The 10,998-nt window shown below is 37.7% G+C and overlaps 1 long non-coding RNA gene across 1 annotated transcript in view; it reads left to right on the forward strand.

The window, feature by feature from the left end:
* Positions 1 to 10,998, forward strand: part of LOC106006929 — a 33,816-nt gene that overhangs the window by 18,369 nt on the left and 4,449 nt on the right. Inside the window, exon 4 of the long non-coding RNA XR_001181279.2 lies at positions 5,645 to 5,737. This is a non-coding gene — a long non-coding RNA (uncharacterized LOC106006929). The remainder of the gene's footprint in view (positions 1 to 5,644; positions 5,738 to 10,998) is intronic.

Below are 10,998 nucleotides of genomic sequence, written 5' to 3' on the forward strand. Positions count from 1 at the left end.
ATTTTAGAACTGAAAAATACAGTAACTGTGGTAGAAAACTCAGTAAACAGATTCAACAGCAGGATGGAGGGTGAAGAGGGGAGTATCAGTGAAATGGCACAACATTTTCCCAGGACTAAAAGAAAAAAAAAACTGTCAACTTAGAATCTTACATCCAGCAAAAATATCCTTCAGAAATGAAAGAAAAACACAGGACAGTTTAAAAGGAGGAAACTAGGAAAATCTGTCACCATAAGTCCTACCATAAAAGAATAGCTAAAAAGGAAATGCTCTACCTAGAAATGATAAAAGACTCCAGAAATACTAGGAAGGAAGAAAAAAAAAGCACTAAAGCACTATAAGGAATAAAATTGTTTGGATAATGACAATAGACTTTTCTTCTCTTGCATTTTTCTAAATTATGCTTGATAGTTGGTCCAAAAATTATGACACTGATGTGGTTATTGATTTTTTTAAAATTTAAATTTAAGTTTAATTTTTTCCAGTAGTTACCGACAGTGTTATATTAGTTTTAGTCATACAATATAGTGATTCAACAATTCTATACATCACCCAGTACTCATCATGACAAGGGCTGAATTTTGTAGAGGAAAATTTAAGACATTTAAATTATAAATGGGGAAGGGTCATAACGGCATAGAAGGAGGTGAGGTTTCTGTCCTTCTCTGAAGAGATGTAATGTCAACACCAGCAGACTGTGTTAAGTTATGTATGCATAATACCTAGAGGAACCACTAAAAAAAGCCATGAGAAGAGATATATTCCAAAACATTACAAATGGATGGAGTTCTAGAAGATGTTCAAATAACCCAAAGGAAAGTAGGCAAAAGAAAACAGAAATGAACAAAGAGAAAAACAAAATGGATTCCATTTATATAATATTCTTAAGATGACCATGTTTTAGAGCTGGAAAACAAATTGTGGTTGCTGGGGGTTGGGGGTGATAAGAGGGAGAAGCCTAAGGGAAGCCTTAGTGGTGATGGAATAGGTCTGCCTCTCGTTTGAAGTGATAGTTACCTCATCTACACATGAAAATACATCACAGAAGTATATACCATTGGAGGAACCTGGGTAAAGGGTATATGGACCTCCTGGAACAATCTCACTATTTCCTGTGAACCTCTATCTCAAAACAAAGTTTCTTTTAATAATGCAGTAAATATTAGAACCACAACAAGACATCATCTCTCTTGTGTCCCAGCTCAACTTTCAATAGTCATGTAATACAGAGAAGGAAACAGCCAATGATAAAACATTAGGGATACAGAACATTCTACATATCTTAAATGCTACTTCTCTTTTTCAAAGTGTCCTGACATCTCTGTCAACAGTTCTTTACTTATTACATTATAGTTTCAGGTCAGAGCTCACCTGGACTCAACTATTCCATGAGGGCATTCCTAATTCTGCCAGCCCCACACTGGCGTTCAGAATTTCTGTAGACTCAAGTTTCCCCCACAGTATTTAATATGGTCACATGCAGCCTAGTGCTTTTCACTGGGTCATATTTGCTACCCTATTTACCTAACTAGTCTGTAAGCCTCCTAAGATCAGTCACAAGGCTTATATTTTTTTCCTCTGTACACCTGGCTCAGAGCATGTGTTAAATCACCTGTAGACTGATGGTCAAGTGCATTTATTATTTAAAGTTGTTTGTATCCCATAGTTAAGAGTATCTCATTGTCTGTCTTCTTGTCTGATTTCTTTCCATTCTATTTTCCCTCCCTTCCCCTATGATCCTTTGTACAATTTCTTATATTCCTCATACAAGTGAAAGCTGTATGATAATTGTCTTTCTTTGACTTCACTTAGCATAATACACTCTAGTTCCATCCATGTTGATGTAATGGTAAGATTTCATCCTTTCTGATGGCTGAGTAATACTGCACTGTGTGTGTGTATGTGTATGTATATATAATCACATCTTCTTTAACCCTTCATCTGTGGATGGGTATCTCAGCCCTTTTCATAGTTTGGTTATTGTGGACATTGCTGCTATAAACATTGGTGTGCAGGTGCCCCCCTGAATCACTACATTTGTATATTTGTGGTAAATACCTAGTAGGGGAATTGCTGGGTCATAGGGTAGCTCTCTTTTTAACTTCTTGAGGAACCTCCATACTTTTTTCCAGGGTGGCTGTACCAGCTTGCATTACCACCAACAGTGTAAGAGGGTTCTCTTTTCTCCACATTCCAACATTTGTTGTTCCCTGTCTTGTTAATTTCAGCTATTCTGATTGGTGTGAGGTGATACCTTATTATGGTTTTGATTTGTATTTCCCTGATGCCAAGTGATGTTCAGCATTTTTCATATGTCTGTTGGCCATTTGTATATCTTCCTTGGAGAAATGTCTTTTCATGTCTTCTGTCCATTTCTTGACTGGATTCTTGTTTTTTTGGGTATTGAGTTTGAGCTCTTTATAGATCTTGGATACTAGTCCTTTATCTGATATGTCATTTGCAAATACCTTCTCCCATCCCATAGGTTGCCTTTCAGTTTTGTTTACCCCTTTGCTGTGCAGAAGCTTTTCATCTTGATGAAGTCCCAATAGGTCATTTTTGCTTTTGTTTCCCTTGCTTTTGGAGAAGTGTCTAGCAAGAAGTTCCTGTGGCCGAGGTTGAAGAAGTTGCTGCCTATGTTCTCCTATGTTCTCCAAAATCTAGGATTTTGGTGGATTCCCGTCTCACAGTTAGGTGTCTTTCATCCATTTTATCTTTGTGTATGGGGTAAGGAAATGGTCCAGTTTCATTTTTCTTCATGTAGCTGTCCAATTTTCCCAACACCATTTGTTGAAGAGACTGTCATTTTTCTATTGGATAATCTTCCTGCATTGTCAGAAATTGATCATAGAGCTGAGGGTCCATTTGGGGGTTTTCTATTCTGTTCCATTGATCTATGTGTGTGTTTTTGTGACAGTACCATATTGTCTTGATGATTACAGCTTTGTAATAGAGCTTGAAGACCACCAACTTTGGTTTTCTTTTTCAACATTCTTCTGGCTATTTGGGGTCTTTTCCGGTTCCATACAAATTTTAGGATTATTTGTTCCAGCTCTGTGGAAAATGTTGACGGCATTTTGATATTGATTGTATTGTATGTGTAGATTGCTCTGGGTAGCATAGACATTTTAACATTTATTCTTCAATCCATGAATATGGAATGTGTTTCCATTTCTTTGTGTCATCCTCAATTTCCTTCACAAATGTTCTGTAGTTTTTAGAGTACAGATCCTTTACCTCTTTAGTTAGGTTTATACCTAGGTATCTTATAGTCTTTGGCACAATTGTAGATGGGATTGATTCCTTGATTTCTATTTTTCCTGTCTCATGGTTAGTGTATAGAAATGCAACTGATTTCTGTGCATTGATTTTATATCCTGCCACGTTGCTGAATTCCTGTATGAGTTCCAGCAATTTGGGGGTGACAGACATTAAGGAGGGCATGTGATGTGACGAGAACTGTGTGTTATATGCAAGTGATGAATTATTGAACTCTACATCTTAAAGTAATGATGTGCTATATGTTGGCTAATTGTATTTAAATAAAAATTAAAGACATGAAAAAAAAATCCCAGAAAGTTGTTTGTAAAATTTACAAAAGTAAACTCTTCTCAAAATTGGCTCAAATGGCATTCCAGAGATAAATTTTCCAATGAATCCAAATGTTTATCACAAGTAGTATTGCTTTTTTATTACCAAAATTTTAGCCATAGCATTTTACACATGTCTTTCTATTGCTAGGAAAGAAAATCCTTGATGGACTTGAATAATAAAGGGAATTCCTTGACTAATCTAACTGAAAGTTTAGGAGTAATTCAGTGAAAGCTTGATCTAGGGGTTAAGTGCCAACAAAGATCTGACTTTCTGATCTCTACAAGGTTAGGTTCTGCCACAGGTTTTACAGTGTCCTGGTCACTCCTGTGCTCCCCTAATTATCATAAATGTGTGCTCTGGTCCCATTTCTGACATTTGTATACCACAGTCTCCAGAGAAATAGTTTTCAAAGAAGAGAGAGGAATCTGTTTTATTTTGGGTTCTCCAGCAAAAGTCACTCCGCATTTCTTTGACCCCAAGTACTACGTCTATTCCCAAAATCTATCATTATAGCCAGGAGGATTAAATAGACAAATTAGCTTTAGCAGAGCATGAACCACTCCTGGATCTGAGGGTGAGAATCAATAGTATTCAAATTAAGTGGCTGAGAATGTGAGGGTAATGATCCCTCCAATGCAAATTTTGGGTATACTGATGGGTGGAAGATGATGTGGGTGCTGAGAACATAACCAATAATGCTCATTGCATCAATATGGGGGAGGGAGGAAGCAGAAATTGTGTCTGGGCAGGACTTCAGAATCCCTTTGCTTTGGATCTGGGCCCAGAATCTGTAAATATCAGTTTTAGGTCTGACTTTAATTTTAGTTGTGTTGGAAAATTCAATTAATTTCTGAGTTTTAGCCTTAAGAACTTATTTAGGTGGATATGTTGCTGCTTTACTGAATGACTGTGTGGATCAAATGAAGCAAAGATTGCAAAAGTGCTTTAAAATCTGTAATTAGTGTTAAATAAAGATAAGGTGCCTGTGTATCTCCCACACATATGTCTATAAGTTGGTATATTTTTATATGCACTTATCCATTTGTTGTCTGTTTCTTAGAATACTTTTCAGTGAAATGTTTTTAAAATGCCAGAAAATGATGTTTATGAAAACATTTTTTCTTCAGTTACAAATACAGAACAATTGAATTGTTTGTCAATATAGGAAAGTATTTGTGGGGGGTAGATATCTGTGATACTTTACATGCGTGATCTCAGTAAATTCCTCCCCCAGTTCCATGAGGCTGTTACTATTGACCCAGCCTTCATAGATGTGGAAACTGAGCCAAAGTATCTCATCATACGTTAGCAAAAAGCAAACCTGGATTCAAACCTAATGCAACCTGACAAAATGTCTCTACTCTTTCAACAACAGAATGTATTTGCTATAAGTTCCCTCAGAGCAAAAGAATATGTGAGTTTTAAACAAATATCCCCCTAAAATGCAGGCTGTCTAAAGAGGTATTTTCAGTGTCTTTAGCTCTTGTATAGCTGCTCATATGTCTAGTATTTAAGATTTCAGAGTTTAGCCTAATCATCTTGCCATCTGCTCTGAAATGATGAGCCCATCTGTCAAGATATTCAAGACAGTATCAGATTCCATTTATTCTATGAGAAGACAATGACTCTTGAAATACCAAATTTGAATATGTCTGATTACAACATTACGATATGCTTAAGAAATTGCAAAGCCAAGTTCCCTATAGTTGAATGATAGCTGAAGTCCTCACATTGATAAGGTGATGACGAGGCAACCAAATTAGAAAAATCTAGACTGCCAAATGCTGATTTGGAAATTTTTCAGTTCTGGTATGATGACCACTATCATAATTATTCCTGCATTATGTTACAAAATATACATTATCTGGAAGTTTTGGAAGTAATATTCTTATATAGCATTCTACAAAGTGCCTTTAACTCAATCATTCATGTAATCCTTTAATATAAATATACATTATTATTCTTACCTTTTCCTATTCTATTTATTCTGTATCATTTTACGTATTTTTTAAAATTTGTTCTCGAAATAACCAAGCCATGTTTTACTTAGAATTTCCAGTCATATACCTCTAAAAGGGAAACACATGAGCCATGGGAGTACCCTGCTGGGGGACAAACACGAGATATTACAAAGGTATGACAGGTAATGTCACTATATCTTTTATTATTATTATTATTATTAGTAGTAGTAGTAGTAATAGTAGTAGTAGTAGTAGTGGTAGTCATCAAATGAGTTTGAACAAACAGGCCCTTAAATGGTAACGTGAGTTGACCGGTAAGTGTGTTTTAGGCTACACTGCTAGAGATTTTCCTCTCTGCACTCCAACCTTGCTTTATTAAGTTTAACTGCAGGGTCATCTAGTTTATAAAAGCAAATCGAAATCTCAAGTACTTCCTCAATTCTCAAGACAAAATAATTCCCCAAATATGTATGCAATACCTCCTATGCCCCTGTATCCCCTATTCTCTTCCATTTTAACCTTGGTTTGTTTGCTATTGGATGAATAAATCTGTTTCATCTATTTTTTCTGCAGCTGCTGAATGCATCTCTTATACTAGCAGATACCTCCAAAGTTCTCATGTTCCCATCCTAAAGTGCTCCAATAAACTCCCTTTCAGAAGGATAGCAGGACATATAAACATGTCCTTAGAGAAGCCTACCTATACCAAATTTTAAAAATTGTATCACTCCCAGAATCTTGGATATGTTAAAAATCTGGACACATATTACTATTACTAATTCAGACCATTAAAATTTTGTGTTAGTGCAACAAAGCAATAGATTAGAATTGAGGGAGAAAGAAAAAATCCCCCATGTTTGGATTCACCAGAATCAGTCCATCACCATGTTGCTGAGGCTAAGATGCTGCTCAAGCGCATGCTGTTGCTGTTGGGACTTTCACACCTGGTGTCCTCAGGGGCCTGTCTGCTCTCGTCTCTCTCTAGTCCATCTCTACCAAAGAACAATATATCGAAACCACATTGAGATACCACCTTACAACAGTTAGAATAGCCAAAATTAACAAGGCAGTAAACAACATGTGTTAGGGAGGATGTGGCAAGAAAGGGGAACCCTCTTATACTGTTGGTGGGAATGCGAGTGCGTGCAGCCACTTTCAAAAATAGTGTGGAGATTCCTTAAGAAATTAAAAATAAAGCTTCCCTATGACCCTGCAATTGCACTATTGGGTATTTACCCCAAAGATACAGATGTAGTGAAAAGAAGGGCCATCTGTACCCCAATATTTATAGCAGCAATGGCCACGGTTGCCAAACTGTGGAAAGAGCCAAGATGCCCTTCAACGGTTGAATGGATAAGTTAGATGTGGTCCATATACACTATGGAGTATTCTGCCTCCATCAGAAAGGATGAATACCAAACGTTTCTATCAACATGGACAGGACTGGAAGAGATTATGCTGAGTGAAATAAGTCAAGCAGAGAGAGTCAATTATCATATGGTTTTACTTACTTGTGGAGCATAAGGAATAATATGGAGGACATTGGGATATGGAGAGAAATGAGTTGGGTAAATTGGAGGGGGAGACAAACCATGAGAGATTATGGACTCTGAGAAACAAACTGAGGGCTTGGAGGGGAGGGGGAATGGAGGGATGGGTGAGCCTGGTGGTGGGTATTAAGGAGGGCATGTATTGCATGGAGCACTGGGTGTGGTGCATAAATGATGAATTTTGGAACACTGAAAAGAAAAAAAAAGAGCAATCTAAAATATAAATACCCTCAGGTAGCTAAGCTTTCTTAAAAAAAAAAAGCTTTGCTGTGTCCCCTCCATTATCAGGGTAAAAAGGGAGCACACTCAGCTGAGTGCTGGCCTTTGTACCCCTCTCCAGCAAGAGTTTGGCAGCTCTTTTGCTCTTATGCTATGTTCAGACATAAGAACTTCAATGTGTGGCTCCCTGGCACAAAGCATGCCTGAGATCATGTCTTAAGTCTGCTTGAAACTGTCTTACTGGCTGCCCACAGCACTTAAAGTAAATCCTGAACTTATTCTGTATAGCAGACCTTGCATGATCTGGCCACACTCTCCAGCCTCATCTCCTGCTGCTTTCTGCCTGCTCCCTATTTTAATTACATTTTAAGTCTCCTCTATCTGCAAGACATTTATATGTGCTATTCTATCTACCTGGAATGTCTTTATGCCCTCCCTTCATGTAGCTGACCTCTCTTATCCTTTAGATACCAACATAAACATCTTCTTCTCAGAGTCCTTCCATAGCCACCCTATTTCATGTAATAATCCTTTATAAAGGAATCAAATTATTTTATTCATTAGTGCTTAACAGAGTATCAAATAATTGTTGAGTAAATCAAGTTAAATTTCTTCCCAAAGTTTTTTCAGCTTCTTTCTAAAGTCTCTGCTAACCATCTAGATGGAATCCATTTTTTTCTGTTGCATCTGGAAGGCATATTGTATATATTCAAGTGTGTTGCATTTAATTATGTACATTGCCACTATGCTCTCTAGTCTTTGAGATTTCTGAAACCTGCATACATGCTTGTATTTCCAGGTCTTAAAAATAAGGTGCCAATGGAAAAATGTCCTTTCTGCAGTGTACCAAGCAGATTAGCTGTGCCCTACACACCCACACACATCCCACTATCCTGCACTGGAAGCACTATCTCTCCTTCCTTTATCTGAGTATTTCTAGTATTTGGCCTCTCACGACCCTCGACTCCCTCTCTGGGATTGTCTGCCAGTACTCGCTCAAGGTTTCTACCTAAGTGACTATTTGTTTTGGCTGACTCAGGTTTTGACCAAAGGCAATTGGACTAATTGTAGGGACCGACCCAACCTTAACCAAACAGATTCATTCATCCAAAAGCAAAAAAGATCGTCTGGATGTGAGCTATGCCTCTTTTCAATCTAGACAACTGAGCTTCATATCCCTAGTTCTCTTTCCCCACACTCCATCATTGCATGCATGATAGAAATTGAGACTTGCTAAGAAAGGAATACAAATTATGATCAGGAAAACTAGTAGCAATTTTGCTGTTTGGGGTGGGGGAAGCAGGGGAGCAGTTTATGAGTTCTGAATCCTTCCAGAAGCAAACTTCTTTTCTTCCATCTGAGCAGAAAACAACGGAGACAAGAGAGGGTGCTTTTGCATCAATGAAGCAGCTGTAACATTTGGTAAGATGGGTCTGGAGTTAAGAACCGACACCACTCGTGCATAGCTGCTCCTGCCCTGCCCACAGTTAACACCTGCTAGCACCACCAACCACGTCCAGAGCTTAGAGATGCTAGTTTGAGTCGTGTATTGTGTCACCTTGGGCAAAATGACTTGACTGCTTGAATCCGCATTTGCATTCATTTTCTGTGCCCTCCCTAATACCCACCACCTGGTTCCCCCAACCTCCCACCCCCCGCCCCTTCAAACCCCTCAGATTGTTTTTCAGAGTCCATAGTCTCTCATGGTTCACCTCCCCTTCCAATTTCCTTTTAAGTGCAAGGCATTGTGTTCGTCTCCCTTTCCTCACCAAGTTTGTATGGTGAGTATCAATAAAAATAATGCAAAGTAAATAAAACTTCTTAATTGGTAGAATAATGTAAAATCTGGTTGTTATCCTTAAGAAACAAAACAAACAAATGTATGAAAAGGCAATAATACATGAGGCTGAACGCTGTGCCTAAAAACATAGGAAATCTGACAGAAGGAAGAAAAGATTTCAAATGCACCCCCATGCTTTGTACCATGCAGCTCCGCAGAGACTCTTACCCTCCCCCGGTAATGACTCTTAAATAACCAGAAGCCATTCTCCTTTCTTTCCTTCATAAAGCTCTTTTCTCCTGTTATTCTTCAATCAGAAAGATAGACATGGGTAACAAAAGAATATGATTTTACCTGGAGTGATTCTACAGTAAATTAAAGTCTTTGGTATTTTATGCTTAAAAAGCTGATTCTTTATGATAATTACTGCTCTGCAAAGAGAAGAGAATGGGAGGCAGGGAGGAATAGGAGAGAGAGGGAGTACCAGACTTATCCAAAAAATTAATTCTTCCTGATTCCTCCAGCATCAGGTTCAAAGAGAAGTATTATTCTTTTAAGTTTAAATGTCCTAAATTCTTTCCCCTTGAGCTCAAGTACTTCTTCACTGAGTCACTTTCTAAAGGCAATAAATACTTTTCTTTTGGATCAGATTTTTTAAAAATCTAGATTGCAGCTTGGATTTCCTCAAATTTCACATTAACGGTAAGAATCTTTGCCAACTGCACACAATTACATCCTTTTGTATTTCACAGTAAAAGAACAAAGTTGTTTAAGAAAGTTTATATGATTCATTTTTTAAAAAATACATGATCTCTGAAGTTTAGAAAAACTTTCTCTTCTAATAAATTTCTCGTGTTCACACATTCCCATCTCCAGCATCCTCATGATTTTCATTTTTATTTCCAGGTCAGAGTCAGACACACGTGTTATCTTATGATGGGCCAGAAAATATATATGACTCCATATAGGCCCAAGAAAACATTTATGATGTAGCTGTTTTTTCCCCCTATTTTAAAAATGAGGAAGCTAAAGATTTAAGTAGTTAAGATTTATATAGCAAATTCCAGGGAGGAAATGGAAGAGTTAGGATTTGAACTCAAGTATTTCTTCCCTTTAAAACTTTTCATACCACAATAGCTTTTTTTTTCACCTGAGAATAAAAATAAAAGTTACTTGTATTCTAAATAGAGACAGAGCTGGAGAGACAGCGCTAAGAGAAGATAAACAAGGCATCTATCGTCTAATAGTAGAGACAGATGCATATATAAACTGATAATTGCAAAATGATTAAAAAGTACTACCATTTAACATCTACTAATGCTTCTATTTGTAAAGTGCTGTTCTAAGTGATTTCTTGCACTGAATCACACGTACAATGATAGAGGAATGCATGAGGTGCATGGTGGCCAGAGAAAGGGGAGAGGCAGATCTTTTGAGGGAATCTATTTCATCATTGTAAGAAAAGCATGTGTTAGAACAGGTGCCAAAGTGTAGATATGAATTTGCAAGGTATGTTTGAATGGGAATATTAAAGGTAAAATGAATATATGTGCAAAGGTGAAGGGACATGGAAAAGGTGGGCCTTCAAGTTGTGCCCAAATAGAATGAGTATGTGAGAGAGTGGAATAGATCCGTTTGACCAGGTGGGTGGGCCTCAGACCCTGAAAGGCCATGCATGTCATGAGGCAGAGTCTAGATTTTATTCTATTGGCAGTGGAAGGCCACTGAAGTGTTTTAAATGAGTGGATGGCTTAGGAACTCAGCTGTCTAACCGCACTAGAGGTGGGTGTCTCTTCCAACTGTAAATGCTCAGGTCATGGAAAAGGGCTGGGGGCCAAAGTTCTTTTCAAGTCATAATAACTACCTCAAGATTAACCTCAAGGCTTGGAGCCGA

This window comes from Mustela putorius, unplaced genomic scaffold (genome assembly GCF_011764305.1).
Source record: "Mustela putorius furo isolate JIRA1106 unplaced genomic scaffold, ASM1176430v1.1 tig00003987_pilon_pilon_pilon, whole genome shotgun sequence".
Taxonomy (NCBI): domain Eukaryota; kingdom Metazoa; phylum Chordata; class Mammalia; order Carnivora; family Mustelidae; genus Mustela; species Mustela putorius.